A 26068-nucleotide genomic window follows, 5' to 3' on the forward strand; every position below is an offset into this window, starting at 1 on the left:
GTCGCTTGTGGTGGCCCTAATCCATAACCCGGAATATGGGAACGGTTGTTCGGAAAGTTAAGTTTCTGAACGTGTGAGTTAGGATCCATTTCTCGCGGAGATTGAGACTGCTTGCTCCTTCTGCCACATAGAGTAAGAACAGTAACGAATGTTGAAATACTCTTGATGGATGCTAATCTCTACCTTGCTTGTCTAGAATAGGTGCTTACCTGGAATGGTTAATGCAACTAGAAGTTGAAAGCTAAAACATGAAAGTTAGATCATACTCTTTGTTGCTTTTCAGCTGAAATTAAACCCAGAACCATTACAAGCCATCATGAGTCTAGTTACATGGCTAAGTATACCATGACATGGGTAAGTCTTGCTGAGTATTAGCATACTCAGTCTTGTTAGTCTATTTTACAGGTATGACCGGTGTGAACCAAACGGATAGTCCAGTCTGGCCATTTTCTGTTCCGTTTGGCTGGTCCGTGGAGTGGGATCCATCCCCGGCTGGCAATGACCCTCCGGAATGACACCATGTTTCGGGCTGAACGTGGTGTCAACTCTCGCGGTGTGTAGTCGCGTGTTAATTTTCTTCCGCTGTTACTCTGGCACAAGCTTGTATAGTTTGTGGTTTTAAACAATGTTTGTATAAGTTAACTTTAAAGCTTGAAAGAGTCTATAATAATGTTTGTTATTCCTGTAAATTAAAAGTTAGTGAGTTGTAGTGTGATTGTAAACTCGCCTTCGTGCGAGGTAAAGCTACTTCGATCCTGTTGAACCGTGGTTGTATCGGGCGGTGACCCGACAGACCAATGGGTTGTTCCGTTTGAAGTGCATTGAGTTAGGATCGCCTGTATAGCGATGACTAGCGCGCTTGAGCCGGAATAATTCAGGTGGTTCTGCCACAGCTGGTATCAGAGCTGTAGGTTTATTTTTACAATTGACACTAAAACTGTAGCAGCTCTTAAAAATGTTTTCAGGATAAAATTTGCTTAACAAAAGAGTTTACAAATTGCGTTGGATTCGTTAAGGATTGGTGCTTAGATTGTAAAGCCCTAGGGATTTATATGGGAGTAATCAGGTGGCTATTAGTATGTATATGTGTATAGTTCAACTCTAACTTGCAGCACTACTTTCTATCAAAATTTACTTTCGAGTACAACCAACCCTAGATATCTATTTGTATTGTCTGGTCCTCAATGTGTACACAAGAAGGTAAGAAGGTAAGGATCCTCAGCCAACTGAGCGAGATTGGCCTTCCCGTCGGTGACGCGAACCAAATGTTGTTTCTCAAGCAGTGGCTTACTTGAGATGCTGCCAACATATCAACAATTAGTTGATCATATTGGGAGTATATGGTTCGGCATAGGGTATGGTGATCGCTGTTCATACCCCCATTTTAAACGGTACCCCCTATGAATACATTGCAGATGAAACGTATGCTAACATCGTCTGTATGACGGAAATTATACGGATGCTATTTCTATAGTGAACAGTACTGTTTGGGAACGCTTTCATGTCGTGCTGCCATGAAAGGTTCATGTTATATAAATATGGTCTTCTGCAGGTACACTAACCATGATTAAGAGGTTAAGACGGATAGGACTTATCGACTAGTTATTAGAGAGAGACGTAAATATTATGCCACCGAAATTAACCACGTAAGTCCAAAGATATTTGGCAATTGTTTTGGTTGTGAGGTCGAATAGTACGTGCATGCATAATCCATTATCAAACAAAATGAGCGCTTTGAATGTGTTGTTCTTTCAAGGACGTATAGAGTGTTGTCTCTAGTATGGTTTCAATAGGATTTTTGTGGTAGCCTTAGTTGAGTTTCCGGCATCCTTCGAGATCTCACCATTTGAATTCTTGCTTCAGATAGCGGCTCCTTCAAACGTCTTTTGGGATCACGCAGGGCATCTCCATACCAATGCCTTGCACTGGGAGGGTTTTCCCCGTCTCTTAAGGGAATCACTTAGGTTATTCTTCTACACCGAGCCCCCACAGTATGATGGAGTGGAGTATAGGGAGGAAGGTGTTCCTCGGTGCAGAGTTAAGATGACCATTCCTCAACACCCTTTTCGTTCTTACTAGCAGCCCATCGAGGTCGATGTGGTTGGCTATCATCTCGTCGACCCCATTGAGACCGCAGCTCTTGAGGCCATCCACACTTTCTGCAACCAGCATCCCATGGAAGTTGCCGGGCATCCGATCGGCTTATTCCCTGCAATAGATTCCAGTGATCCCGAGTGGAATTTTTGGATAGCTCATTATGGCCACATGCTGGGAGATTTAGCCGAAGAGACACTCCATGGCACCATCAGGTTCATGAATGCCCAGCACCACTATCAGATCTTGCTGCGCCATGGTATGAATCTGTTGAATAGTATAGCTCAAGGTCACTACAGAAATGCTGATCGGCAGGTCACTCAGATAGAAGAGCTTCAAGCATTGGTTACGGAAAAGGAGGAAATAATCGCAGAGTGAGAAGAGACCATTATCCACCTTGAGGATCAGATCAATGAGAGTGATGCAATAATCACTCAACGTGACACAATTATCGAGTTCCTCCAAGAGCAAGTCCACGACCTCATCCTTGAGGTTGACGACGCTATCGCTCACATCAACGAACTTCAGCAGCAGCCAGCACCTCCTGTTGCACCTGAAGCACCGGAAGGCGAAGAAGAAGACCCAGAGGAAACCGAAGGAGTTTCTGATCTCGACTCCGAGCACGAAAACCCGGAGCCTAACCCTCAGCCAGATCACTCCTCTTTCGGTAGCCAATCCTTAGTAGGCGACCTCGACGATTTTTAGTCCATCCAAATCGTCGATTCTTCAGATGTAACTAGTGTAGAATGTTGTGACATGAGTAGTGAGTAGTCTACCTAGACCTAGGGCCATTTGCTGTAACATAGATGGTATGTGTACGTGTGGCTAAACTGTTAGCAAGTAGACCATCCCTAATGTAATATGTTAAGGATAACTAGTTTCTGCCGTAAATCTAAGCTTTGAGTCCGGTTGTGCATATCGATATCCTTGCCCTTTTGAATGAGTCAAATAAATAGAATATGTGAATTACATATCTGTTTAGTAGCAGTATGCCTTCTGAAAATGGGAGCAAGAATATGTTGTTGATAATGGACATCTCCTTTGTTTCAGATGGTTGGAGCTACACGTGGAACCCCGGAAGGTTTCCGGCCAGACCAAGCTAGCTGTTCCCAACCACCGCCACCAGCACCGCCAAATCTAGCGGAAGTCATGGCACGGCAGATGGAACTTCTTAACCTGCTAGTACAGGCCCAGATGAACCAGTTTCATCACCCGTCCCGAGGCCATGAGGAGCATCCAACGGCTGGTTACCAAGACTTTCTCAGCACGCAGCCCCCATTATTCCATAAAGCAGATGAGCCCCTCGATGCTGACGCATGGCTCCGCACTTTAGAGTCCAAGTTTGCATTGTTGTCTGTGGCATGCTCAGACGGGAACAAGGCACTCTTCATGGCTCAACAACTCCGCGGCACCGCCCGTATATGGTGGGACCATTATTACGCCATGCAACCAGCTGGTCATGTTGTCACATGGGACAAATTCCGGACCACTTTCAAAGCGCACCACATTCCAAAGGGACTTATTGAGCGAAAGCTCAATGAATTCCTGACTTTGACCTAGCGAACCCGCACTGTTATGCAGTATGCACAGGTCTTCAATCACCTGTGCCAGTACGCGGGTTATCATGCGGACACTGATGCCCGTAAACGGGATCGTTTTCGCCGTGGCCTGAATACAAAGCTTAAGGAACGGCTGAACCTGGTAAGGGCCGACAACTTCAACGAATTGGTCAATATGGCCATTACTCAAGAAGATTGTATCTCAGCCCACCGAGGAGAAAAGAAACGGAAGACACCCATGGGACCCGCAAATATGCAACCGCCAAGGTATCGGTTGGTCCAGAACACTGCTACCCGAGCTCCGCCTCGAAACAATCTACAAGGCAGATGGGTAGTCAGGCCCCCCAGCAGGCTCGCTTCAATCGGCCACCAACACCACAACCCCAGCAACAACAGCAGCAAGGCCTGAGGCCGAGCTTTCCGCCGTCCAATCAAGGAAACAACAACAATCGTTGTTTCAACCGCGGCAGCTCATCCCATTTCATCCGGGATTGTCCTCAAGCTCGGAAATCTTTCCAAGGGCAGGCATCCAACCCGAACAACAAGAGCAAGGGCAAGAAGCAGGTGGTACAAGTCCGCCAGGGGAGGGTGAATTTCACAACTCTCTCCGAAACCCCTGAGGTGCGCCAATAATGACGGGTACTTTCTCTATACACCATCAACCTGTGATTATACTTTTTGATTCTGGTGCAACCCATAGTTTTATCAGTTCAAAATATGAAACAAAAGTAGGCCTGGATTTCTATCCTACTCAAGGAACCTATATGATAGCGACTCCTGGCGGTAAAAGTTCATCAAATCAAATTTGTAGAAGGGCGCAATTCAGTTGGGTAGCAATCTCATAAAAACATATTTATTATTATTGGACCTAGAAGGAATGGATGTCCTCCTAGGCATGGATTGGATGACTAGACACCGAGTATCATTGGATATCTTTTCCCGAGCTGTGGAGATAGATTCACCCGACCATGAAACTACTATTCTCTATCTTCCACAACGGGAAAGTAACAACTCTTATGCCTATGCTATAGAAGGGATCAAGTTAAAGGACATCCCTATTGTTTGCGAATACCCCGATGCGTTTCCAAATGATTTGCCTGGAATGTCCCCGGACAGAGATATTGAGTTTGTCATAGAACTACAACCCGGCACAGCCCCCATCTCTAAGAGGCCCTATCGTATGCCACCCAATGAGCTGGCAGAATTGAAAATCCAACACCAGGACCTCCTTGATAAGGGTTACATTTGTCCGAGTGCTTCACCATGGGGTTGTCCAGCCCTATTCGTGAAAAAGAAGGACAATAGCTTAAGGCTATGTGTAGATTATCGTCCCCTCAATGCGGTAACCATCAAAAACAAGTATCCTTTACCCCGTATTGACATTCTGTTTGATCAGTTAGCCCGAGCTAAAGTATTCTCTAAGATTGACCTTCGTTCTGGCTATCATCAAATCAAGATCAGACCAAGTGATATTCCAAAAATAGCCTTTTCCACCAGATATGGACTCTATGAATATCTGGTCATGTTGTTTGGTCTTACCAATGCCCCAGCATACTTCATGTATCTTATGAACTCTGTCTTCATGCAAGAACTTGATAAATTCATAGTGGTCTTCATTGATGATATTCTGATCTATTCTAAAAATCCGGAAGATCATGCAAAACATCTCCATGTTGTTCTTCAAAGATTGAGAGACCACCACTTATATGCCAAATTCTCCAAATGTGAATTTTGGCTGAATACCGTTAAATTTCTGGGACATACCATCTCCAGTGGTAGTATATCCATTGATCCAAGTAAAGTCCAAGAAGTGATGGACTGAAAGCCTCCTACATCAGTCCACCAGATCCATAGTTTTCTTGGTCTGGCTGGCTATTATCGTCGTTTCATTCCTGACTTCTCAAGAATAGCCAAGCCTATGACGGAACTATTAAAGAAAGGAGTTAAATTCTCCTGGGATCAGAAATGTGAGGATGCATTTCACACTCTCAGAGCACACCTCACTACTGCCCCAGTCCTGGCTCAACCGGATGTTTCCAAACCTTTCAACATCTATTGTGATGCTTTGGGAATCGGACTTGGTTGTCTGCTTATGCAAGACAACCGAGTGATTGCTTATGCATCGCGAGCACTCAGGACCCATGAACAGAACTATCCTACTCATGATCTTGAACTCGCAGCCGTTATCCATGCACTTAAAATTTGGAGACATCATTTGATTGGTACAAAGTGTCACATCTACATTGATCATAAAAGCCTCAAGTACATCTTCACGCAAACAGATTTAAATATGAGGCAAAGATGCTGGCTAGAGCTTATCAAGGATTATGATCTAGAAGTACATTATCATTCAGGCAAGGCCAACGTCGTTGCGGATGCACTTAGCCACAAGGCGCATTGCTCTTGCTTATCTGTTGAAGCTTTCAATGAGACTCTTTGTTGGGAGATGAGGAGGCTCAACCTAGAGATCATTCCTCAAGGTAACTTGAACCATCTCTCCGTTGAAGCTACGCTTAGGGATAACATCATTCTGGCACAACAGCATGACAAAGGGGTCAGAATTATAAAGTAGGAGTTAGCACAAGGAAAGGAAAAGTACAAGTGCTTTCGAATAGATCACAAAGGAGTTCTATGGTTTAACGAAAGAATCGTTGTACCCAAGGACCATAAACTTCGTAAGCAGATATTGGATGAGGCCCACTTGTCCAAATTCTCTATGCACCCCGGTAGTACCAAAATGTACCAAGATCTGAAACATAACTTTTGGTGGACTCGCATGAAGCGAGAAATTGCAAAGTATGTCTCGGACTATGATATTTGCCAAAGAGTTAAGGCCAGTCATCTAAGGACTGCTGGTATTCTTCAACCTCTACCCATTCCCTCCTGGAAGTGGGAGGATATCAGCATGGATTTTATCGTTGGCTTACCCAACACCTCTCTAAAGCATGACTCTATTTGGGTAATCGTTGATAGATTAACCAAAACTGCCCATTTTTTCCCATGCATAGTACTTACAACGCCAAAAAGTATGCTGAGATCTATCTAGATCAAATCATTCGTCTCCATGGCGTGCCTAAGACGATCATTTCTGATCGTGGAGCACAATTTATCACTCGGTTCTGGGAGCAACTTCAATACGCTCTTGGAATTAAGTTAATCCGAAGCTCTGCATATCATCCTCAGACAGATGGACAAACAGAAAGGGTAAATCAGATTCTAGATGATATGCTTAGAGCTTGCGTACTTCAGTACAACAAGAATTGGGACAAATGCTTATCACTGGCAGAATTCTCCTACAACAATAGTTATCAAACAAGTCTCAAGATGGCTCCGTTCGAAGCATTATACGATCGCCGTTGCCGAACTCCTTTAAGTTGGTCACAAACCGGCGAGCGTAAAATCTTTGGACCCGACCTTGTCACTGAAGCAGAGGAAAACATGAAGACTATTCAGAATAATCTAAAAGCAGCCCAATCTTGACAGAAAAGCTACGCTGACATATGAAGGAGACCATTATAGTTTCAGATCGGAGACTTCGTATATCTTCGAGTATCTCCCACTCGAGGTATTCAACGGTTCGGCGTAAAAGGAAAACTTGCCCCTCGATACATTGGACCCTTTGAAGTCATCGAAATTTGTGGACCCGTAGCTTATCGTCTTCAACTTCCTCCTCAATTAGAAGTCATTCATGATATCTTCCATATATCTCAACTTAGGAAGTGCGTCAAAGTTCCTACCGAGATCATCGATCCCCAAGCCATCGAAATCGAATCTGATCTAACTTATACCTAACATCTGATCAGAGTGCTAGACACCAAAGAGAGATGTACTAGAAGAAAGACCATCAAGATGTTCAAAATTCAATGGGATCATCATACTGAAGAAGAAGCAACTTGGGAAACCGAATCATATCTCCAACGAAACTTTCCAGATTTCCTTCAAGCCAACTCCCAAATCTGATCGTCCAATTCCATCCTGTTCCGGAATCTCGGGACGAGATTCTTTTTAGGGGGGAAGGCTGTGACATTCAGGTACCTAGGATTTAAAAACACCCCAAATTCTAGTATAAGTTGTGTGTTTGATCTTTTGTATGTGTGCTAAAACTTTAATGCAAAGGCAAAAGGATCTTTTAGTAATTCTGGAAAATTTAGGTCCTTTGGTGCAAAATGGGTGAGAATGGGAGGTAACATCAAAACATATGAAGGTTGTTTTGCAAAAAGTCAAGAAATTACTTTTAAAACCATAAATAGAGGTGAAACTACCCAGAGGATGCAAGTGTAGTGTAGAGTTTACATAGGTTTTCTCTGAAGTATAAAATTTTGCCAAGTTTTAAGTGAAATTCAAATCCTTAACTCTTTTGAAACTGAATCTTAAAGCAAAGTTGTAGATCTTGCTGAGCTCTACACTTTTGCTTTGGGGCACATTTTCATTTGAGCTATGGTTCGAAAGTTAACCTTGCTTTACAGTGGAGTGCCTGCACTTTTGATAAATTGCAGATGAGTCCTCCTTCGTCTACCTCCAGTCCCCCTCTCTCTGTTTTTCTCTCTGCCTGATCCCGCCGCCCTTGCCGGCCATGTGCCGAGCTCCTGCTGCCCCGCGCCGCCTTTCTCTGCGCCACGTGCCGCCTCAGCACCCCGCCCGCCGCTTCTCGGCCCGCGCTGGCCCTCTGCACGCTTCTCCCCATCGCGCCGCCGTCGCCCCGAGCTGCCGCGCCCGCCGCCGGCCTGACAACAGCAGCTCTCACTCGCTGTGCCCTCTCCTCGACTTGAAGCACATCCTTGAGCTCCTAGTGCACTCTCTCTTGCGTTCACGCACCCACATTTGCACTGCCCTTCTTCTTCCCGAGCGCGCCGCCCCACCGGAGCTCCTCCGTAGCTCCTGCTTGTCGTCGACAGCCGCCTCCGCCGCTCCCCACCCCGATCCAGTGCTCTAGCAGCACCACCGCAACCCACTGAAGCTCACAAACGTGCCCAATTTCGTTCTCTCGCACTAGATCGCCCGGACCACTGCGCCGGTGAGCTCGAGCTTTCGCCGCCGCTCGGCCTCACCATCGTCCCGCCGCTCCGTCGCCTCTCAGCCCCGGACAAGCACACCATCAGCACCACATCATCACATGGAAGCTATCTAGCCACTTCCCCGCTGCTCCCCTGCCCTTCGGCCACCGGAACGCCGCCGCCGTTCCTCAGAGCACCGCCGCCCGCCCTTGTTCACCGTCGATACGCCGCCACAGCCCCTCACTTCCCCAACACCGGCCACCCCCGTGACCGCCGTGAGCTCCTGAACCTTTCCCCTCACTCTTCCCTCGCCGCCGGTGAGCCCCCTCGCCAGAATTTGATCACCATCGATCGGCATCCCTGTGTAGCCCGGCCAAGGACCCAATTGCAAGGATTTGAATCTTTCTAGGGGCCTTTCTGTAGGAAATCAGTACCCCACCTCTAATTCAAATCAGCCAACTTGTAAAATCCATAGGAATTTGTAGAAAAATCCCAAAATTACCATACTAGTTTTGTTGTGTTCCAGATGTTTAGCTCTGCAACTTTTGTTACTAAAGTAAAATGAAATATTTTTAGAGTTATTTTAAAACTTAACAAAAGGGTATCTTGAGTATAAGTTATGCATATTAGCTCTATTGTTTGTGAATTTTGGTGAGTAGCCTGTTTAGGTCATAAGTGAGCTTGTGTAAAAATTTCACCTACAGTAATGAACCCTAGCTTGAATTAATTTAAACTTATGCAAATCAAGCTTGAAATGGTTTAAATTTATTCAAGCTTGTTACTAAGATTTTCATGCTTAGATCTTTTTACCATGTGATGTTCTGCAATAGAGTAGTTCATAGTAAATCTTTCAAAAATTTATAACACTGTTTTGCTTAAGATTTGAATTTAAACTTGACATATGAATTAAATTCAAATGCTTTAGTGTTTGTTTTTAGAAAATTATGAAAAATTCATAATAAGCTCATCCATCAGGAATAAGCTTATTCACAAAGATACAAGACCATAGCCTTTATGGATTTCAAAATAAAAATCAAACTTGTTAACTTAATTCAATTAAACCAATTAATTTGATAATTGAATCAAAGCACACATGGTGGATTTTAATTCAAACTTCCTGCTTTATGAAAATATGTTTATCAATTGGTTGGATTGCAACTTTATCGTGAAGTAAAATTCTTAATTCAAAAACCATCTAATTTAAATCATTGCATATCATGTAGAGTCAACGACACTCGACGACGGAGACTACGAGTTAGTCCCGGAAATCGAGCAAGGGATTTCTGAAGATCCTGCGAATGTCACCGAGGGTATAACTAAAGCCCCAAACCAAGGTTCAGAAGTTTTTAATAACCCTGACTCCAACCCCACTCAAGAAGGCAAGCCCCGATGCATAACCCAATATTTTAAATTACTACACTTATACAGTTTTATCCTTATATGTCTATATTAGGCATTAAGTCTAGGAGTTGAAATGGAACCCTAGATGCATGAACCCTAGGAACCTTTGTATTGTACCTGAGTCCTTATCGAATAGATGCTCTGCTAATAGGACCGGCAGAAGTGGAGTGATTTCCTGTCACTCGCGCGATATAGGAATTGAATGTTTATTATTCTACAGTCACTATAAGGATAATGGATGGGGTCATGTGCAGTAGCATGACCTGAATGGTTACCCCGTCTGTGTTGATAAAATTGATAAGGTCGCAGTGTGTGGTAGCTGTGGTCAAGTGTTTGAAAGTACTAGCCACATGCCGTAAATATGGTACGCGGTAAGCCTATTACCTGATTTGCCTGGCAAATGGACTTATCCCAACCACTCGATATACTGGTTTTTAGGTGCACACGCACCGACGTGTGGGAGTATGTCCTGCAGTCGCTTGTGGTGGCCCTGATCCATAACCCGGAATATGATGGGAACGTTTGTTCGGCAAGTTAAGTTTCTGAACGTGTGAGTTAGGATCCCTTCAAAGGTTATGAAACTCGATTCAAAATCGTCCATTTCTCATGGAGATTGAGACTGCTTGCTCCTTCTACCACATAGAGTAAGAATAGTAACGAATGTTGAAATACTCTTGATGGATGCTAATCTCTACCTTGCTAGTTTAGAATAGGTGCTTACCTAGAATGGTTAATGCAACGAGAAGCTGAAAGCTAAAACATGAAAGTTAGATCATACTCTTTGTTGCTTTTCAGCTGAAATTAAACCCAGAACCATTACAAGCCATCATGAGTCTAGTTACATGGCTAAGTATACCATGACACGGGTATGTCTTGCTGAGAATACTCAGTCTTGTTAGTCTATTTTGCAGGTATGACCGGTGTGAACCAAACGGATAGTCTAGCCTGGCCATTTTCTATTCCGTTTGGCTGGTCCGTGGAGTGGGATCCGTCCCCGGCTGGCAATGACCCTCCGGAATGACACCAGGTTTCAGGATGAATGTGGCGTCAACTCTCGCGACGTGTGTAGTCGCGTGTTAATTTTCTTCTGCTGTTACTCTGGCACAAGCTTGTATAGCTTGTGGTTTTAAACAATATTTGTATAAGTTATCTTTAAAGCTTGAAACAGTCTGTAATAATGTTTGTTATTCCTGTAAATTAAAAGTTAGTGAGTTGTGGTGTGATTGTAAACTCGCCTTCGTGCGAGGTAAAGCTACTTCGATCCTGTTTAACTGTGGTTGTATCGGGCGGTGACCCGACAGACCAATGGGTTGTTCCGTTTGAAGTGCATTGAGTTAGGATCGCCTGTATAGCGATGACTAGCGCGCTTGAGCCAGAATAATTCAGGTGGTTCTGCCACAATAGCACTCGACATTTATACTCTATCATGATTCGCCCTTGCTTCTTTCCACTATCTAACAATAAGTAGGGCTGATCTGCCCGATATTCTCACCAGCCAAAGATGCTATAGCCTGTTTACTGATCTCCACATCCCAATCCCTGTCGACTTATCATTCACTTCTTCGGCCATCGGCTTCGAGAACTGGTGGTCAATGTGGAAGACTCATGTCTTTCGGAAAGCCTTGGGGCCAATGCTGCAGCAGATCAATGCTGAGTATGAGGCCCATGAGGAAGAGGTATTACCATCAGTTTAGTGCTTCTTCATGACTCCGCTTAACCCCGTCTCTAATTTCATTTATTTTCTCTGCAGCAGGAGGATGGTCTGGAGCCCAAGAACGATGATGGCTCCACTTTCAAATTCTTACTAGTTGCTCCTGTAGCCCTCTTTGGCAAGAACGCCCTTTCCCCGTCAAAGGTCATAATGCGGATCGAGCCTGATTCTTCAAAATCGGCTTCCAAGCGAAAACGAGTCTCCGATGTTGCTGCCCCCCGAGCCTAGATGAAGGCGAAGAATATAACTGTTAGGAAGATTCGGAAAGAGGCCAGACCATCTTCTATGGATCAAGAAGCTCCGAACGTCAACCAGGTTTGGATTGTCCCTTTATAATTGGTCCTCTGAACATGTATACTTCGACTCAATTGCTCTTTCCTTGCTTGCAGGCTGATATCGTGGATATTTCCAGCGGGGAAGAGCAAGCGTGCCAAGAAGACCCAACCCTAGAGGCTCCAGAAAATCTTGTGACAGCAATCAACCTCTTGGTCAACCTCCAGGATCCGATCCTGGAAACTCCAGAAAATCTTGCAACAACAGTCGATACTCTGGTCAACCTTCAGAAGCTGCAGGAGCCAATTGTCACCTCATCGGCTATCAATCCTTCTCCAGAAAGGGTGCATCTGCAGGAGCCGATCGTCACCTCATCGGCTATCAATCCTTCTCCAGAAAGGGTGCGTCTGTAGGAGCTGATCGTCACCTTATCGGCTATCAATCCTTCTCTAGAAAAGGTGCGTTATATCTCCGAGCCGTTTGCATCTTCCTTTCCCTGTGCTGTACTAATTTTCTATCTTCTTTCAGGGTCTAAACCTCTCGGAGTTTCTCTCCTTTGACCCTGCATCTGTCGGCTCGGCCATACTCAAAGTGGATGATCATCAACCACAGCCGACCGGTGTCGCTAGCCAACTCCTTCGCATAAAGGGTCTGCTATCGGCTCCAATTGATGCTTTGGTCCAAGATTCTAACAGAGTGAGGCAAATTCTTAAGGAGATCAAGCCCCAACTCCCGGAAGACCCTTTAGATCAAGCTCTAGCCAACCAGACATCTCCCTTTCTTTCGGGCAAAGGTAGAAAAGTTCGGCAGAGGATTAAAGCCCCCTTGAAAGCCGATATTGCCGAGAGGTGTCGACTGCTTAACAAGAGGAAGGTGGCTTTGGACGCCAAGACTGATACTTCTGCACATTCTCAAAGGCTTCAACTTCTGGAGAAGGAGTTAGAAGACCTCAAGGCAAAGGTCCGGGCAACCGAGCAATGCATCCAGAAAGAGAAGAACCTTATAGCCAGCTCCAAACAAGAAGCAGAGGACCTGACTGCCCAGCTAAAGACAGAACTTGCAGAGCTGGCGTTTTGAGCTGACAGATAGTGTTAGGTGAGGACAAGGATGATGAAGCAGTGATTGCTGAAGCTGATCGCGTCTGCCTTGAGGCTATCACAGCCATCGACGAGTTCCTTCAGTACACTACTTTGTAATCACCTCTTGTAGCCCGTTGTCATTCAAAACCTGCATGTACCCTAATTAAAATTCTAAAGTCGATGGTTATACATCAGCTATTTGACCAACTCAGTGCGTTGGATACAAAATATGTGTTTTTTTATATGTGGGCTGACTGAACATGTCGGCCCTTTTTTCTTGTGTCCAGCCTGATGCATAACATCGGCTTTCACTTGTACGGGCTATCTGAACGTATTGGCTCACAGCCTGATGCGTAGCATCGGCTTTCACTTGTACGGGCCAACTGAATGTATCGACTCACGGCCTGATGTGTAGCATCGGCTTTATTGCCCATCATCCCACATACTTGGGAAGTATCTCTTGAGATGTTGACCATTGACCGCCACCGGAAACTTGACGCCATCTAACTCCTCAAGCATATATGCGTTCCCAGGTAGGACTTGGTCAACTCTATAAGGCCCATGCCAATTTGGAGACCATTTGCCATACTCTGCATCCTTAGTCCCCAATGGTAACACCGCTTCCCAAACCAGATCTCCGACTTGGAATTCTTTTGGCTTGACTTTCTTGTTGTACGCGCGGGCTACCTTGGCCTTATTTTCTTTGATCTTCTTAAGTGACCAAAGTCTGAGCTCCGTAAGGTCCTCAACATTGTCGTTCATCAGAGCAACATATTCTTCGGCTGTTAGGTCATTTTAGAACTCTATGCATCTCGAGCCGTCCGTAATATCCCATGGTAATACAGCCTCCTGTCCATACACCAGATGATAAGGTGAAGTTTTTGTTGCTCCGTGGCATGAAATACGGTCTGCCCACAAAGCCTCTAATAAGACTTCATGCCAACGCCTAGGATGCTCATCGATCTTTCTCTTGATCAACTTGATAAGGCTCTGATTGGACGCTTCAACTTGTCCATTCGCTTGAGCATAATATGGAGATGACCTGATCAGCTTGATGCCCATGTCAGTAGCAAACTTTTTGAACTCCTCTGATATGAAGACCAACCCTCCATCTGTTGTGATGGTCTGAGGAATCCCAAACCTGTGAATGACATGTTCTTTAACAAAATTTGACATCCTTAGATGCTACTGACTTCATAGGGATGGCCTCCACCCACTTGGTAAAATAGTATGTGATGGCCAAAATAAACTGGTGGCCTTTGCTGGATGGAGGATTAATTTTGCCGATCATGTCCATACCCCAGCCTTTGAACGGCCTTGGTTTTGACGATAGGGTTCATTACTGACGCTGGTACCATCTGTATCTTCCCAAACCTCTGACATGCCTGACATCCTTTATAATATTTGAAACAATCTTCAAGCATGGTGGGCCAGTAATACCCCGATCGCCAAATCAGTCATTTCATCTTATGAGCCGATTGGTGAGTCCTACAAGTGCCTTCGTGGACCTCATGTAAGAGCTGATTGGATTCAATAGGCCCCAAGCATTTGAGCAACAATCCTTCTAAAGTCCTGTAGAACATGTCATCCCCTATTAGGACGTACTTCATGGCCTTGTAACGTATCCTCTTAGGTGCCCCCCGAGCCAAATCCTTCAAGTAATTGAAGATATCGGCTCTCCAGTCTCCTTGTTCCAGCAGGTATACCTAAAGATCGGCTCCGTCTGCCACAGCCTTGTATCCCGAAGCCATCTGTGCAAGATCATTGGTCTCTGAATTTTGTAACCTAGGTATCCAATGGAAATTTATGTACATGAATTGGGCCATCAGCTCCTGATATTGTACCCATAACGGGAAGAGAAAGTTGCTCTCACACCTGTACTCCTCTGTGAGCTGAGAAATCACCAACTTTGAATCCCCGAAAATTTTCACTGCTTCAGCTCCGGCCTCAAGAAGCAACTCCATACCCTTATGTACTGCTTCATATTCTGCTAGATTATTAGTGCAAGCGGTAGGTAATCTGATTGAAAAAGAATATGTTGCCCCCTGAGGCGACACAAGTAGGATACCTATGCCACATCCATCTCCACAAGTCGATCCACCAAAGTACATGGCCCATGCGCGCACGGAGAGTGCTCCTATGTCAGTATTGATCCTTTCTGCAATATGATCCGCCAGTGCTTGCCTTTTGACTGCCTTCGCAGGTTGGTATCGGATATCGAACTCTGACAATGCAAACATCCATTCCCCTAGTCAGACTTTCAACACAGGAGCCGATAGCATATGCTTGATAACATCCGATTTGCGGATGACAATCATTTCTGCTGGTAGCAAGATATGACGAAGGTTTGTGCAGGTAAAGAACAAACAACAGCATAACTTTTCAATCTCAGGGTACCTGGTCTCCGCATCTAGCATCCTTCTGCTGAGGTAGAACACAACCCTCTCCTTGCTGTCATGCACTTGTATCACCACTGAAGCGATGGAGGTGTCCCCTACTAATAAATAAACGTAGAATGGCTTATCCTGCTGGGGTGGAACCAACACGGGTGGTTTTGACAAATATTCTTTGATCTCTTCAAATGCCCGTTGTTGCTCTGCCCCCCAACGAAACTCATCACTGGCTTTAATCTTCACCAACTCCATAAAAGGCTCAATCCGCCCGGAGAGATTGGAAATAAACCTTCTGACAAAGTTGATCTTGCCAATGAGCTGCTGGAGCTTCTTCTTTGTAGTAGGTGGCACCATTGTTTTTAAAGCTTCTTGACTCTTTAGGCTGATCTCAATTCCTCTTTCATGAACCAAGAAACCCAGGAACTGACCGGCCAATATGTCGAACCTTCTAGAAGTTGCCGTACGTCTCCTAAGTGTCCTTCAACCGACGCAAATTTAACCACGACGTCCTCAATGTATATCTCTACCAACTTGCCGATCAGATCGTGAAAGATGTCATCCATGGCATGTTGATATGTGGCGCCGGCATTCTTCAACCCGAAAGTCATGACCACATACTCGAACAATCCTACTGCCCCGGGTACTCTGAACACGGTCTTGTGTATATCCTCCGGAGCCATGAAAATCTATTTATAGCCGGCGTTGCCGTCCATGAAACTCAGAATCTTGTGACCGGCAGCTGTGTTGATCAATGTCTTCGCGACAGGCATCGGGTACTTGTCCTTTGGAGTAGCTCTGTTGAGGTCTCTAAAGTCCACGCAGACTTGCCATCGGCCATCTTTCTTTTGCACATGTACGACACTTGAAATCCACTCGGCATACCTGCATGGCCTGTTGAATCCTGCTTCTAGCATTTTCTCCACCTCTTTCTTGACTTCTTATAGAACTTCAGCCTTCATTTGCTGCGCTCGCTGCTGAAATGGCCGAAATCCCTTCTTGAGAGGGAGCCGATGCTGGACTATGCTCCTATCCAACCCAGGCATCTCCGCGTAATCCTAGGTGAAACAATCTGCGTACTCCTTCAGCAAAGCTATCATCGCCTCTCGTAGACACGGGCTTAACTTTTTGCAGATAAATGTTGATTGTGGCTTATCCCTAGGACCCATGTCAACCTCTTTGAGCTCGCCATATCCTAGCTTTCCATCATCTGTCAAGTCAATGCTGCAAATGGACAAAGAATGTAACGAAAAGAGCTTCGGCCGATCGTTAAGATCGCCCGCTTTATAATCTTCATTAATCCTAGAAACTTTACAATTGATGTATGGCAGGCTGCTAGAACGGGCCTCCTCGTAATTGCTACAATTATGCAAAACACTTGTCATCAAAAGTTTACATTTTATTTTTTGGGGCCGATCACGGGGATCAGCCTTGCCAAGTGCGTCAGAACAGCTCGCCCTTTCATCTACTCTATAAGGCCAGTGGATAAGACCAGCCTCACCCTATTTTTTGTAGCCTCCATGCGATCACAGCCTTCCAAGCTGATTCCTAAAATTGGCTCTTGATCTTCTGCATCCCAAATGCTCATGGCGGTGTGTGAAATCTCGATCGAGTCATCCGCATGAACCACTTCTACTTCGTCTCCATCCCACTAAATCAGACATTGGTGCATCGTGGAAGGAGTGCAGCAGTTAGCGTGAATCCAATCCCTCCCAAGTAGGACGATGTAAGTACTCTTGCTGTTGATGACGAAGAAAGAGGTGGGGACAGTCTTGCTTCCCACGGTCAGATCCACACTAAGGATGCCTTGTGCCTCTGATGTATGGCCGTTGAAATCGCTCAGTGTGACGTTGGTCTTAATTAGATCTTCAGTGGACCGTCCCAACCGACGCAACACTGAGTATGGCATTATGTTGATCACTGCACCGGTGTCGACCAACATCTTGTTGACAGGCTTGCCGTTTAGGTAACCCTTAAGGTATAAAGCCTTCAAATGCTTATAATTGTTCGCTCGGGGCTTCTCGAATATGACTGGCCGCGGCCCCAAGTCAAGCTGGGCTACCGGTAACTCTTCAAGGCCTTGGGCGTGGAGCTCCGCGGGGAGTACGAACACCATATGTGTGTCAGCCGATGTCTTCGCATCGGCTCTTGTTGGCTTAGGACGCTACTCTCTCTTAGGAGGGCGCAATTCCCTTTTCTGGGTATGGTGAACCTTATCCGCCAAATCCGGGCGCGCCTTTCTTACCATCTCAAGATATCTGGCCTCGGCTTCCTCCAGACTGCGCAGCCACTGGACCTTGCGTTTCTGGGAACGGTTAAGTCCATCAGGGCACCAGCACAGCCAGTGATATTTATCTTCCTCCTCTTCAAAGTCCTCCTTTTTGCGTGGTGGCTGAACTTGCTCTTGCTGGGGTGGCACAAGTCCCAAACGTCAACATACCGAGACCCCTTCTGCATCACACTTCCGAGATCTGCACTCCGAGCAATCCTCGACAGTAGGCAATCAGCTCATACCGGAGTCCCAGCAATATTTGAAGAACGGGCAATGCTAATGATCACGCGTATCTTCCCGCTTCTTCAAACTTTTTCTAGTACGGCGCTCATACTCTTCATCTTTTGATTCACGCTGGAGATGTTGCTGGTACTGGTATTCATACTTTTTGAGGAGATCGGAAGAAGCCGGCCGCTGATTCCTGACGTGATTTACTTGCTCTTCCATGATATATCCCTTTCCCCCTTTTGGGGCTGATCGCAGGGATTGGCCTCTTCATTCCTAGCGTGGTGACGTGGCGTAGGCTCTGCCATATTGATTCCAAACGTGAAATCCAATTGCCATCTCGCGGATCGGTCACAACCCTCTACCATGTTCATGCTTGGGAAAGGCTGGGTGTTGACCTTCATGGCATATTGACCTAAGATCAATCGGCCTTGTTCAATAGCCGATTGGATCTGTCGACGGAGTTCTTTGCAGTTGCTGGTGTTGTGGGTGAGAGAATGATGCCATTTGCAGTATGACCTCCCTTGCAGCTCTTGTGCTGTAGGAACCTTGCAGCTCTTGTGCTGTAGGAAATTTACAGCCTTCAGGTAACTTCAACTGCTTTTTCTTCAGGAACAGGTCAAATATCTGCTCAACCTTGCTCATGTCAAAGTCAAAACCTTTTGCAAGTCCCTGCTGCTTCACCCACTTACAGGACACGGGAATTGCCCCCCGAATCCACTCTGCAACCGCTACTTCTTGATCATCCCCAGAATCTTCAGCATCTTCTACGTCGACCAATGTTACCTGACGCTTGAACCTGTCCTGGTATAATTTTGGGTGGCGCTGCTCATATGATGTCAATTTCTGCACCAAGTGCGCCAAAGAATTGAACTCCAATTGGAAGACCAGATCCTTGATCGGCTTTACTAGTCCCAAGGATGCCAGCTCGACTGCCTCCTTTTCTGAAATACGGGTTGAATAGCATCGGTTCTTGACCACTCTGAAGCGTTGGATATACTCTGCCACGGTTTCCCCTCGCTTCTGCCAGACTTGTGCCAAATCGGCAATCCCAACCTCCGCAACTTCCGAGTGGTATTGGATGTGGAACTGCCCTCCAGCTGCTTCTAGGTGCCGATCGAGTCAGGGCCCAATGAAGTGTACCATCCAAAGGCTAGCCCTGTAAGAGACTGTGAGAAGAACCTTACTCGCAAGGGATCCGATACTGAGATCATCCCTAATTGCGCCAAGTATCGGCTCACATGCTCGATGGAGCTAGATCCTTCCGCTCCACTGAACATGGTGAACTCAGGGAGCCAATACTTGGGCGGCAGGGGGATCAAGTCATATTCACTAGGATACGGCTTAGTATAGCCGATCGCCCGCCAATTTGGTAAAATACCAAATTGATCCCTTAAGATGGCGCTGATTTGGTCTACCGTCTGCGCTCCTGGGGCCAAGTGCGTGCTGTCATGACTCGGCCCTGTGCTGTAAGTAGCTAGCCACGCTTGTTTATCGGCATCTACTCTGGAAACTCCTCCAACCGCCCTCTGCACCGAATGTACCGGATTGTTGCTGTCCGGTATATAAGCACACATGTACCCATATGGGATCTCAATGGCAGCTCACTGAACAACTGGTGATCCACAGGGTCACCTCCCACCTTGTAGAGGACGTAAGCCAGTGAACCGTGTGATTCTAGAGCCGCGAACGCGTAAGGCAGCGGTGGCTTGGCCTGAAACGGCAATTCTCCCTTGTGACTCCCCAGGGTAGGTCCCGTTGGAGAGTACTGATGCTTCATGATTTCCTGGACCACGCGCAGCGCGACACGCTCAAAAGCGTTCACCAGGCTCTTGGAGTGCCGATGCAGTGAGTGGGCCACCATGTAGTTCACCTCCTAGCGTAGAGCTCTAGTACAATCCCTTGAAGGGGTGGATAGGTTCACGTCATCAAGAGCGCCTTCAGGTGAGAACCCCTTCCACCTAACGCCGTGGTGGTGAGTTCTCTCAAAAGAGCCGATGTGACCGGCTTCGAAGAGAGCCTTGATCTCATCGTATTTCTGCTTGTGCTCAGCAGGTAGCTCCTCGTACGTGATTGGATCCTCCCTCGACATCCCGAAGGCGGAAGTTGATGTAGTCGATGAAGATAGTCCCACCGGGTGTGCCAGAATGTGTTGTCGGTCAAAACCCACCGGCAAGAATTGACAGGCAATACGAGGAGCCGGGAGGCTCCTGGGACTGTGGTGGGCCCCAGTCCCTCGGTCAACGGCCCAGGATCCGGCACACGACCTGGCGTCTAGGTTGCTAGGCGTGCCACCTGACCTTGTAGCTGATCAGGAAGGTGTGGAAGTGATTTCTGTTAGTTTCCTACATGCACAAACACGTTCAAACATTAGTCCGAGCCGTGATCGGCTCATCGGGTGACCCCCGATATCGGCTGTAAAGAGCCAATTGTCTTCCAGTATCAGATCGGATCTAAGTATTTAAACAAAGCACACGTATCTGATAATAATGAGAACTTTCTCTATAATCAATAAGCTAATTCAATCTACGATGGTTAAAGCTTTCATCGCATAATCGGAACATCCTACGCGTAGCTAAGCCTAACAAATACAAAAGATAACGGAATAGCAACCTAAACAGAGGTCTAAAAACCAACAGAAAGTCAATTTCCGGAACAATCCCTCTTTAGGTTAATACAAAGCATCAAACGTATTGCCGGATCATTTAACTCATTTGAACGGCCTAATCATGCGGATATTAAGCTAAATCTTTGATGAACAAAGACTAACCATAACAGATTGGATCTACTAATCGAAACAGAGCAAGGTGCTGCCCTTACACCCAAGATCGGGCACGAGGACTAAACGCTTACGGGTGACAAGCAACGCACGAATATAGTATAAAAAGCCGATACATCCCTATAAGCGTTAATATAACTAGTGTTACTCGCCATCAACAATGCTTCAGTACGAGAAACACAAAGATAAACAGGCAGGAACGATGCTGCCACGATCACGCGAAGCGTGATCTGGGCTGCACGGCACTTACCCGAGACAAACCCTAGAACAGGGGAGGCGATGCACCGAGAGTTGTTTGTGAATGATTGATTGTTCGTCCTCTTTATTCGTAGTCTAGGGTACATATTTATAGTCCGGAGACTTACCTCTCGTAACCAATCCTAACTGACTACGACATGAGTCCTGGCTATCTCTATCTAACCTATCTTAAACGCACACACCTATCTAGATACATAGCCAATCCTGGCCTTAAAACACCCGCGCAGGGGCCGATTCGCAAGCCTGTTGCAATTATCCTTTGAGCCCATCTTGCTCGCGGCCCACCTTCTGGCCCAGCTAAATTATGGTGACAACACCTTTCCAGGTCCTTGCTACTTCACCCACTTGCAGGACACGGGATTTGCCCCCCGAGTCCACTCTACAACCGCTACTTCTTGATCATCCCCAGAATCTTTTGCATCTTCTGCGTCGATCAATGTTACCTGACGCTTGAACCTGTCCTGGTACAATTCTGGGTGGCGCTGCTCATATGATGTCAATTTCTGCACCAAGTGTGCCAAAGAATTGAAATCCAATTGAAAGACCATATCCTTGATCGGCTTCACTAGTCCCAATGATGCCAACTCGACCGCCTCCTTTTCTGAAATTCGGGTCGAATAGCATCGATTCTTGACTTCCCTGAAGTGCTGGATATACTCTGCCACAGTTTCCCCTCACTTCCTCTGGACTTGTGCCAGATTAGCAATCCCAGCTTCCGCAGCTTCCGAGTGGTATTGGATGTGGAACTGCTCCTCCAGTTGCTTCCATGTGCGGATCAAGTCAGGACCCAATGAAGTGTACCATCCAAAGGCTAGCCCTGTAAGAGACTGCGAGAAAAACCTTACTCACAGAGGATCCGACACTGAGATCATCCCCAATTGCGCCAAGTATTGGCTCAGATGCTGAATAGAGCTGGACCCTTCTGACACACTTAACTTGGTGAACTCAGGGAGTCGATACTTGGGCGGTAGAGAGATCAAGTCATATTCACTTGGATACGGCTTAGTATAGCCGATCGCTCGCCTTTTTGGTAAAATACTAAATTGATCCCTCAAAATGGCACTAATCTTGTCCACAGTTTGAACTCCTGGGGCCGAGTGCGTACTATCATGACTCGGCCCAATGGCATATTTAGCTAGCCACGCTTGCTTATCGGCATCTATTCCAGACACTCCTTCAGTCACCAGCTACGCTGAATATACCGGGTTGTTGCTGTCTGGTATATATGCACACATATACCCACGTGGAATTTCCTTAGGCGGCTCATTGTAGAATTGATGATCCACAGGGTCACCTCCCATCCTGTAGACGACGTATGCCGGTGAACCTTGCGATTCTGGAGCCGTGAATGTATAGGGCAGTGGTGGCTTGGCCTCGAACGGCAATTCTCCTTTGTGACTCCCCAGGGCAGGTCCCGATAGAGAGTACTGATTCTTCATAATCTCTTGGACCACGCGCAGCGTGACACGTTCAAGAGCATTCATGAGGCTCTCGAAGTGCCGATGCAGTGAATGAGCCACCATGTATTTCACCTCCTAGCGTAGAGCTCTGGTACGATCCTCTGAAGGGGTAGATAGATCCACGTCATCAAGATCGCCTTCAGTTGAGAACCCCTTCCACCTAACGCCATGGTGCCGGGTTCTCTCAAAAGAGCCGATGAGATCAGCTTCAAAGAGAGCCTTGATCTCATCATACTTCTCACAAGTGAGCCTCCTCATACGTGATTGGATCCTCCCTCGACATCCTGACAGCGGAAGTTGATGTAGTCGATGAAGATTGTCCCACCGGGCGTGCCAGAATGTGTTGTCGGTCAAAACCCACCGGCGAGCAGCGACAGGCAACACGAGGAGCTGGGTGGCTCCCGGGACTGCTGGAGGGCCCCGGTCCCTCGGTCAATGGCCTAGGATCCAGTGCACGACCTGGCATCGGGGTTGCTAGGCGTGCCACCTGACCTTGTACCTGATCAGGAAGGTGTAGAAGTGATTTCACTTAGTTTCCTGCATGCACAGACACGTTCAAATATTAGTCCAAGCCATGATCAGCTCATCGGGTGATCCCCGATATTGGCTGTAAAGAGCCGATTGTCTCCCAGTATCAGATCGGATCTATATATATATCTATATCTAAACAAAGCGCATATATCTAATACTAATATAAACTTGCTCTGTAATCAATAAGCTAATTCACCACATAACCGGAGCATCCCACGCATAGTTAAGCCTAACAAATATGAAATATAATAGAATAGCAACCTAAACAGAGGTCTAAAAACTAACAGAAAGCCGATTCGCGGAACAATCCCTCTTTAGATTAATATAAAGCATCAAACGTATTGCCGGATCATTTAACTCGTTTGAAGGGCCTAATCATGTAGATCTTAAACCAAATCTTTAACGAGCAAAGACTAACCATAACAGATTAGATCTAGTAATCAAAACAGAACAAGGTGCTGCCTTTACACCCGGGGTCGGGCATGAGGATAGCTAAACGTTTACAAGTGATGAACAATGCACGGATAAAGTATGAAAAACCGATGCATCCCTATAAGCGTTAAGATAACTAGTGTTACTCACCATCGACAATGCTTCAACATGAGAAACACGACGATAACTAGGTAGGAACAATGCTGCCCCGATCAAGCGAAGCGTGATCGGGGCTGCATGGCACTTACCCGAGAGAAACCCTAGAACAGGGGTGGCGATGCGCCGAGATCTTGTTTGTGAATGGTTGTTCTTTTCATTCGTAGTCTAGGGTACATATTTATAGTCCGGAGACATGTCTCTCCTAACTAATTCTGACCAACTATGATATGAATCTTGACTATCTCTATCTAAGCTAACTTAAACGCACACACCTATCTAGATACATGGCCAATCCTGGCCTTAAACTGCCCGCGCAGGAGCCGATTCGCAAGCCCATTACAATTATTCTATGAGCCCATCTTGCTCGCGGCCCACCTTCTGGCCCAGCCAAATAATGGCAATAACACCTCTTCAAATTGCATTCTGTGTCATCAGGACATTTTATGGAAGGCACAAGTCATTATTTTGGTTGTAAGATGGAGGGACTAGAAGAACATATGGAGAAGTACTTACAACCACCACACGGAAATGAGTTGTACGTCGAGTCTTTTTTGAGAGCGTGCAAGTCATGAAATTCAATAAGGATGGGTCTCGCCAATATACCAAAGCATTTCCTTAGGGTTTTTGTCATGATTGACCGAACACCCAACTTCATTGCTCTCATGATCCAGGTATGAAACTTTCTCATCTCCCACCGTCCTTCTAGTAGTTCCCAATCATGAAGAAATGGCTTGCCATGTTCATATTAGGCCAGACATTCATCTGTAGCCCAAAAATCTGATGACCTCTCTAGACTTTCAACGTTGCTAGCAGAGGCCGATGCTTTGAGGGCTGAACTATTCTTCATTGCACCTAATAAGAATTTGTCAACCATTGCTGATGGATCCTTTTGATATGTTTCAATCATCTGGGGCACACATGTTCGTACACCCACATCTGCCAGCTTAGATGTAGATGGAGCTTCATCTGACCTCGGTGATGAACTTATTTGTTGTAACGGTGATGAAGGCGGTGAAGTATCAAACTCTAATGCCTCTTGTGCTAGCAGGCCATTAACCCAATCGTCATCCGTAGCTTCTTGTGGTTGTGGCTGCTCTTCCAGCACTGGAGGCAATGATTGGCTATTAGATTGATGGGATTGTGGTGCAACGGTAAGGATGATGTCTCATCGATTCCACAAGATGAACTGGTTGACCGCATCTCCTAGAAGCTAAATGTCACCTGTGGGGATGTCTAACTCATCATTCAAGTGATTCTCGAGTAATGTTACCACTTGTACCTTGGCGTATTCGGGTGGAATTGGTATACAATGCAACATGTAGCCTGTCATTGCCATCCTAGTTGCTACATCACGAACCTTGTTACGGTTCCTCCCGTATGGCTCCTCAAGCCTGCAAGGTGTATCCACCTGGATGTCATCAACAGGGAACCTCTCCATTGCTGTGGAGCCAACACTTCTTGGAATAGGTATTGTTCTGAACTCTGCTGCACGAGCTATGCTATCGCTTTGCGTGCTTTGCAATAGTTCCACAAAAGATTGCACAGCGATTTCTTGAACCTTTGCTTCCGTGAGCAGAGCCTGCTTATAACAGTCACCCTTATTGTAGCTTGATATTTCTTTTGCAAACCCTTTAGCCCAGCCAATTTGTTGGCCCACGTACACAGCCAGTGTGCTCCGGTGTACCAATCGCCGTGGAAAGCTGGTCCTTCTCCCGATCGGGCTTGAAAAGACCAATCTTTTGCTGCTCGGCGATTTGTTGAAGCCTGTTGTAAATCTCTGTGGTTGTTAGATTTCTGAAGGTAACCCCCTCGGGTGTTACAATCGGTTGTCGAGCTAGGGCCCAATTCCTGCTACACTCATCCAAGCCCTCCAATGTGTCCGATAAACCAGCAAGCTTACGTTCTTCTTCTTCTTTCCTGCATTTAGGGATCTTTGCTGTGTATCCACCAGATCCCAGGTGATGCGAATTCTTAGCGTTTTCCAAAGCCTTCTCTACCATTTGCGCACTCAAAGCTTTCGCCTCCGCACTATTCTTCTAATCCACAAAGCTTTGACCTCCGTACTATTCTTCTATTCCACAAACTCCTTCCATAATCCACCCTCGCATCCTTCCCCTTCTGGACATAGTCTGTATTCAGAACAGACCTCCAAGTTTGGAAGCATTTTCCTAGGAGGTTACTGCATATTTTTTGGCCATGTTGGCTCCCTTCGGGGAATTGGAAGCTTTCTTGCACCTTAGCCCACAAAACTTCCTTCCTTGATTGCGGCACCAACTTCCAATTGTCTATGGTTATGATGTCATGCAGGGTATCCCAGAGAATGGCTCCAAGCGTGTTTCTATATTTATTAGATATCCCCACAGGTGCGATGGGCTCCCCTTTTGGACCAAACTCTTCGATTACATGAGTGCCTTTAGGTATTTGGTTCCAGCTTCGCTGATCGCGCTTCCG

Source organism: Panicum hallii, chromosome 9 (genome assembly GCF_002211085.1).
Source record: "Panicum hallii strain FIL2 chromosome 9, PHallii_v3.1, whole genome shotgun sequence".
Taxonomy (NCBI): Eukaryota; Viridiplantae; Streptophyta; class Magnoliopsida; order Poales; family Poaceae; genus Panicum; species Panicum hallii.